General features: G+C 45.7%; 1 pseudogene; it reads left to right on the forward strand.

Annotated features, from left to right (window-relative positions):
• The first annotated feature begins 1,513 nt into the window (after nt 1-1,513).
• LOC123847756 (aspartate aminotransferase, mitochondrial-like) lies at nt 1,514-3,592 on the forward strand (annotated as a pseudogene).
• The last annotated feature ends 2,979 nt before the right edge of the window (nt 3,593-6,571 follow it).

The raw sequence follows: 6,571 nt of genomic DNA on the forward strand, positions 1-6,571 counted from the left end.
CTGAACGCTTCCCACACACTCCCCAGCATCCATGACCCCTTTCCTCCTTCCCAGAGAGCCCTAATTCTGTTCAGTTATCCACCCCCAACCCCACCCAGCAGCCATGTGCCCCAGGAGAAGTCACCCCATCCTCAGCATGAGGCTGGCTCTGGTTTGTCTGAGGTTCCTTCCATTCCTTTTGACAGTTTCTGTTTCAGGAAGGAGCATATGACCAAATTTTGGCCAACAAAGCTTGACGGGGAAGGGTGCCAGAGGTTCTGGGAATGTATCCTCACTCCTGAGAGAGAGCCATGGAAAAAAACTTCTCTTCTTTAGTCCATGATGAACTTTAATCTCATTCCTGGAATCTTGCTACTTGCCCGAGGTTGGAGCTTACACAAGGAGCGGGGTGGACCTAGAGAATCTCAGAGAAATGCAACCAGGCTTCTGATCTACTGCCCCTCCTGTGAGATGATACATCTCCTTATTGTTTAAGCTGGTTTAAGCAAGGGTTTCTGCTTATTGAAGTCCAATCATCCTGATACAATAAAAGGCGGCCATGTTTTCCCCCTGTACTACCAAGGAGGAAATTGGAGCTTGAAGAGGTTAAGTAATGCTTCCAGAGTTGTACGGCTCCTTAGGTAGGCTCAGGATTTGAGGCCAGTATGGCTCAACCCCTAAGCCTGTTTTCTTACCACACACAGTTTAGAGTCCCTGGGTTACACAATTAATTCGACTCTTGGTCAGAAGGGTATAGGCCGAGGACATGCATGCAGAGGGCTTTGATTCCCCTCCAGGGGCTCCCAATCCAGAGTAGCTGACACCTTGTCAGTGTACTTGTCCTGGGCTTGATCTGGTAAGGATGGTGCTTTTGGAGACCAGGACATTTATGGGAGAACCAGGGATTTAGGTGAGAACAAAAGAGGAGCTCACATGGAAGAATAGGACTTCTCTATGTTACGTAAAGATCCCTATTCATGATTCATGAGTCACCTTAAGTGCCATTTTCTTAGTGAGGGTTTCCTAATCCCAGGCTTGGTTGATCATTGTATTATATGCTTTCATAGCACCCTAAACTTCTTATCCTTATCCCAATTATAATTAGGTAATTGTTTGATGTCTGTCTCCCCTGTAGACTGTAAATCCCTTAGTCCTCTGTGCTTCCTTTTCTCTAAGCCCACCTCCACCCAGCCATGTATTTGGTTTTCATGCCAGTTGACATAAGGGCATATGTCCAAACAGACAGGACATCTCCAGGGGATGGGCTGCCCGTAGGCAGGGGGCTAGTCCAAGGCCAGGCTGCAGGAGAAGGCGGGAGGCCTGGGGGTCTATAGGGAAACTGCCACTATGACAGAGTGTAGAAAGGAAATGGAAGGAAACCAGAGGTAAACGTCATCTATTTCAGAATTTTAGCTAGAAATTCATATGTAGAAAAGAAGCATTGTGCAACTTTACCATCAAGACAGATAGACAAACACACACACACATACACACACACAGAGAAGGGACTTGAGCTCATTCTTTTGTTACTACCATGAAGTTACATAAGATCTTCTGGACTGGTTTGAAAACTTAACTGTCATTTGTAATTTATTTCTTATTAAGAGTACCCCCCCCAAATAACTACTCCATATGAACTTTTGATAAAATATAATCATCCCTTGGTATTGAAGTGATTTTGTTTTTGGTGGTGGTGATTTAGACTCCTTATAAAGGCAAGTATAATGCCTAGAACCTAGCAGGTGCTCAATAAATAATTGTTCAACAGAGGAAGGAAACTGATCATTGAGTCTATTTGATTTCTATGCAGACCATAAACAGAAAGAAATGAGTTTATTTTAACAAAGTGCAGATGATGAAGGATATGTCTACAGATGGAATTCCCTTCAACCAATATTGGCTGAAGAAGAAAGAAAAGTGCCTAAGGAACTTTAAGGCTCTTAGGAGCACAGAGGAGGTGTAGGAACGTTGTCTGCCCAAGGCCAGTTTGGGGCCTGCTGTTTCTCCACTCCTTCATCATCATCATGTGTCTATTCAGCACATACTCATAGTATATGATAGCTACCCTGAGGTGTTCAGAAAGAGGTAGAATACACAGCTTCTGTGGGAAAGAAACACCACAATCACACTAACCTTTTAAAGTCAGAATATGATGATGTTATTCTCCTGCTTAAAGACGTCCCACTTGTGGCCCTCTGCTCTGCCCTGTAGCTCCCCACGGTTCTCCCTCCCCTCACCTCTCACCCCCTCCCCCTGCCACTGTCCTGCCACATCCTGGTCGAATCCCGCCCGGGGTCACTGCCACCTTCCACCCAGACCTTGCTGCTGTGGCTTCTGCCAGAGCCAGCTCCTGGTGGACCCATGTGGAATTGGGGCCCCAGATCCCATCCCGGGAGCCCCAGAAGCCTTTAAGAGAGACACCAACGGCAAAAAGAGGCATCTGGGAGTTGGTGCCCACTGGGATGATAATGAAAAGCCTTATATGCTCCTCGTGTCCAGAAGGCAGAGGCCCAGTTTGCTGCAAAAAAATTGGACAAATACCTGCCCATTGTAGGACTTGCTGAATTTTGTTAAGGCACCTGCAGAACTAGCCCCAGGTGAGAACAACCAAGTGTTGAACGCAGCCGGTATGTCACCCTGCACACCTTTCTGGAACCAGGGCCTTGAGGATTGGAGTCGATTTTCTGCAAAGATTTTTAAAGTTCAGCCGAGATGTCTTTCTGCCCAAACCATCCTGCAGAAATCACACACCCATCTTCAGGGATGCTGCACACAGCTACACGGTTATCGATACTATGACCCCAAGACATGCGGCTTTGACTTCACAGGCGCTATAGAGGACATTTCCAAAATGCCACAGCAAAGTGTTCTTCTCCTGCATGCCTGTGCCCACAGTTCCACGGGAGTGGACCCTCGCCCTGAGCAGTGGAAGGAAATAGCAACAGTGGTGAAGACAAACAAGCTCTTCTCATTCTCTGACACGGTCAACCAAGGCTTTGCCTGTGGTGATGGTAACAAGGATGGTGGGCTGTATGCCACTTCATTGACCAGGGCATTCATGTTGGTCTCTGCCAATCCTGTGCCAAGAACATGGGTGGGCATGTGGGAGCCCTCCCTGTGGGCTGCAGAGACGCTGAAGCCAAAAGGGTGGAGTCACACTTGAAGGTCTTGATCTGTCCTGTGTATTCCAACCCTCTAATCAATGGGGCATGGATCGCCTCGACCATCCTGACCAACCCTGACCTGCGAATCAATGGCGGCAGGCCGTACAAGGCATGGCCGGTTGCATCATGGGCATGCGGACTCAGCTGGTCTCTGGCCTCAAGAAGAAGGGCTCCTCCCACGGCTGACAGCACATGACTGACCAGATGGCATGTTCTGTGTCATGGCACTAACGCCCGAGCAGGTGGAGAGGCTGACCAAGGAGTTCTCCATCGGCATGACAAAGGACGGCTGACTCTCTGTGGCAGGGGTCACCTCGGGCAACGTGGGCCACCTTGTCCATGCCATTCACCAGGTCCCCCAGGAATTGCCCTGTGGAGAGGAAACAGACACAATCTTCCTGCCTCCAGACCCCGCTGCTGTGAGAGTCACATGGAGGAAGGAGGGCTGATGGTGGCGAGCAGGACATTTCTTTCAACCACAGGACTTAATGCTCAACCACTGAATGTGTTTCTCAGAAAAGAACATGTCGTGAAACAGGGCAGAGGCATCTGTGGTGGGTGTCTGAAACTTTGTGGCTCAAAACCCAAACTCCTGCTCATCCTTTAACTCTAGCTGTTCCAAAAGAGTATGCATGTACAAGAAAGACATAGCCCGCCCCCCCCGCCGCCAAGTGCCATTGCAATATTCCAGAAGCTTTAACTGCAGCACCTTATGGTGCTGGGGGCACCTCTGTGGATCCAGCATGAGATCAGCACTTATAAGAGGCATTGTGAGAAGAGCTCGTTCTAACATTAGCAGGTAGCCTCTGTCCTCCCATGATCGAGCAAGCTTATCAAAGGCCCTTGTTACAGATATCGTGCTGCATCAAAACCAACAGGTCTGCTGCTCATGCAGCGAGGAAAAGATAAGATGCCGTTTCCTGTCTTATTTAAGAAAAAAAAGGGGGCTCTTTTTAAAAAAATTTTTTATTGTTATGTTAATCACCATACATTACATCATTAGTTTTTGATGTAGTGTTCCATGATTCATTGTTTGTGCATAACACCCAGTGCTCCATGCAGAACATTCCCTCTTTAATACCCATCACCAGGCTAGCCCATCCCCCCACCCCCCTCCCCTTTAGAACCCTCAGTTTGTTTCTCAGAGTCCATAGTCTCTCATGGTTCGTCTCCCCCTCCGATTTCCCCCGCCTTCATTCTTCCCCTCCTGCTACCTTCTTCTTCTTTTTTTTTTCTTAACATATATTGCATTGTTTGTTTCAGAGGTACAGATATGTGATTCAACAGTCTTGCACAACTCACAGCGCTCACCATAGCACATACCCTCCCCAGTGTCTATCACCCAGCCACCCCATCCCTCCCACCCCACCCCCCACTCCAGCAACCCTCAGTTTGTTTCCTGAGATTAGGAATTCCTCATATCAGTGAGGTCATATGATACATGTCTTTCTCTGATTGACTTATTTCGCTCAGCATAACACCCTCCAGTTCCATCCACGTTGTTGCAAATGGCAAGATCTCATTCCTTTTGATGGCTGCATAATATTCCATTGTATATATATACCACATCTTCTTTATCCAGTCATCTGTCGATGGACATCATGACTCTTTCCACACTTTGGCTATTGTGGACATTGCTGCTATAAACATCGGGGTGCACCTACCCCTTCGGATCCCTACATTTGTATCTTTGGGGTAAATACCCAGTAGTGCAATTGCTGGATTGTATGGTAGCTCTATTTTCAACTTTTTGAGGAACCTCCATACTGTTTTCCAGAGTGGCTGCACCAGCTTGCATTCCCACCAACAGTGTAGGAGGGTTCCCCTTTCTCCGCATCCCCGCCAACATCTGTTGTTTCCTGACTTGTTAATTTTAGCCATTCTGACTGGTGTGAGGTGGTATCTCATTGAGGTTTTAATTTGGATTTCCCTGATGCCGAGCAATGTTGAGCACTTTTTCATGTGTCTGTTGGCCATTTGGATGTCTTCTTTGGAAAAATGTCTGTTCATGTCTTCTGCCCATTTCTTGATTGCATTCTTTGTTCTTTGGGGGTTGAGTTTGATTTTGGATATTAGCCCTGTATCTGATATGTCATTTGCAAATATCTTCTCCCATTCTGTCGGTTGTCTTTTGGTTTGTTGACTGTTTCTTTTGCTGTGCAAAAGCTTTTTATCTTGATGAAGTCCCAATAGTTCATTTTTGCCCTTGTTTCCCTTGCCTTTGGCGATGTTTCTAGGAAGAAGTTGCTGCGGCTGAGGTTGAAGAGGTTACTGCCTGTGATCTCCTTTAGGATTTTGATGGACTCCTGTCTCACATTGAGGTCTTTCAACCATTTCGAGTCTATTTTTGTGTGTGGTGTAAGGAAATGGTCCAGTTTCATTCTTCTGCATGTGGCTGTCCAATTTTCCCAACACCATTTGTTGAAGAGACTGTCTTTTTTCCATTGGACATTCTTTCCTGCTTTGTCAAAGATTAGTTGGCCATAGAGTTGAGGGTCCATTTCTGGGCTCTCTATTCTGTTCCATTGATCTATATGTGTGTTTCTGTGCCAGTACCATACTGTCTTGATGATGACAGCTTTGTAATAGAGCTGGAAGTCCGGAATTGTGATGCCACCAGCTTTGCTTTTCTTTTTCAACATTCCTCTGGCTATTCGGGGTCTTTCCTGGTTCCATACAGATTTTAGGATTATTTGTTCCATTTCTTTGAAAAAAGTGGATGGTATTTTGATGGGGATTGCATTGAATGTGTAGATTGCTCTAGGTAGCATTGACATCTTCACAATATTTGTTCTTCCAATCCATGAGCATGGAACATTTTTCCATTTCTTTGTGTCTTCCTCAATTTCTTTCATGAGTATTTTATAGTTTTCTGAGTACAGATCCTTTGCCTCTTTGGTTAGATTTATTCCTAGGTATCTTATGGTTTTGGGTCCAGTTGTAAATGGGATTGACTCCTTAATTTCTCTTTCTTCTGTCTTGTTGTTGGTGTATAGGAATGCCACTGATTTCTGGGCATTGATTTTATATCCTGCCACCTTACTGAATTCCTGTATGAGTTCTAGCAGTTATGGGGTGGAGTCTTTTTGGGTTTTCCACATAAGTATCATATCATCTGCAAAGAGTGAGAGTTTGACTTCTTCTTTGCTGATTTGGATGCCTTTTATGTCTTTTTGTTGTCTGATTGCTGTGGCTAGGACTTCTAATACTATGTTGAATAGCAGTAGTGATAGTGGACATCCCTGCCGCATTCCTGACCTTAGGGGGAAAGTTCTCAGTTTTTCCCCATTGAGAATGATATTAGCTGTAGGTTTTTCATAGATGGCTTTTATGATATTGAGGTATGTACCCTCTATGCCTATACTCTGAAGAGTTTTGATCAAGAAAGGATGCTGTACTTCGTCAAATGCTTTTTCTGCATCTATTGA

The sequence above is a fragment of the Mirounga angustirostris genome, unplaced genomic scaffold, assembly GCF_029215605.1.
Source record: "Mirounga angustirostris isolate CCGP_5_RB_7025 unplaced genomic scaffold, mMirAng1.0.hap1 SCAF_2, whole genome shotgun sequence".
NCBI lineage: Eukaryota > Metazoa > Chordata > Mammalia > Carnivora > Phocidae > Mirounga > Mirounga angustirostris.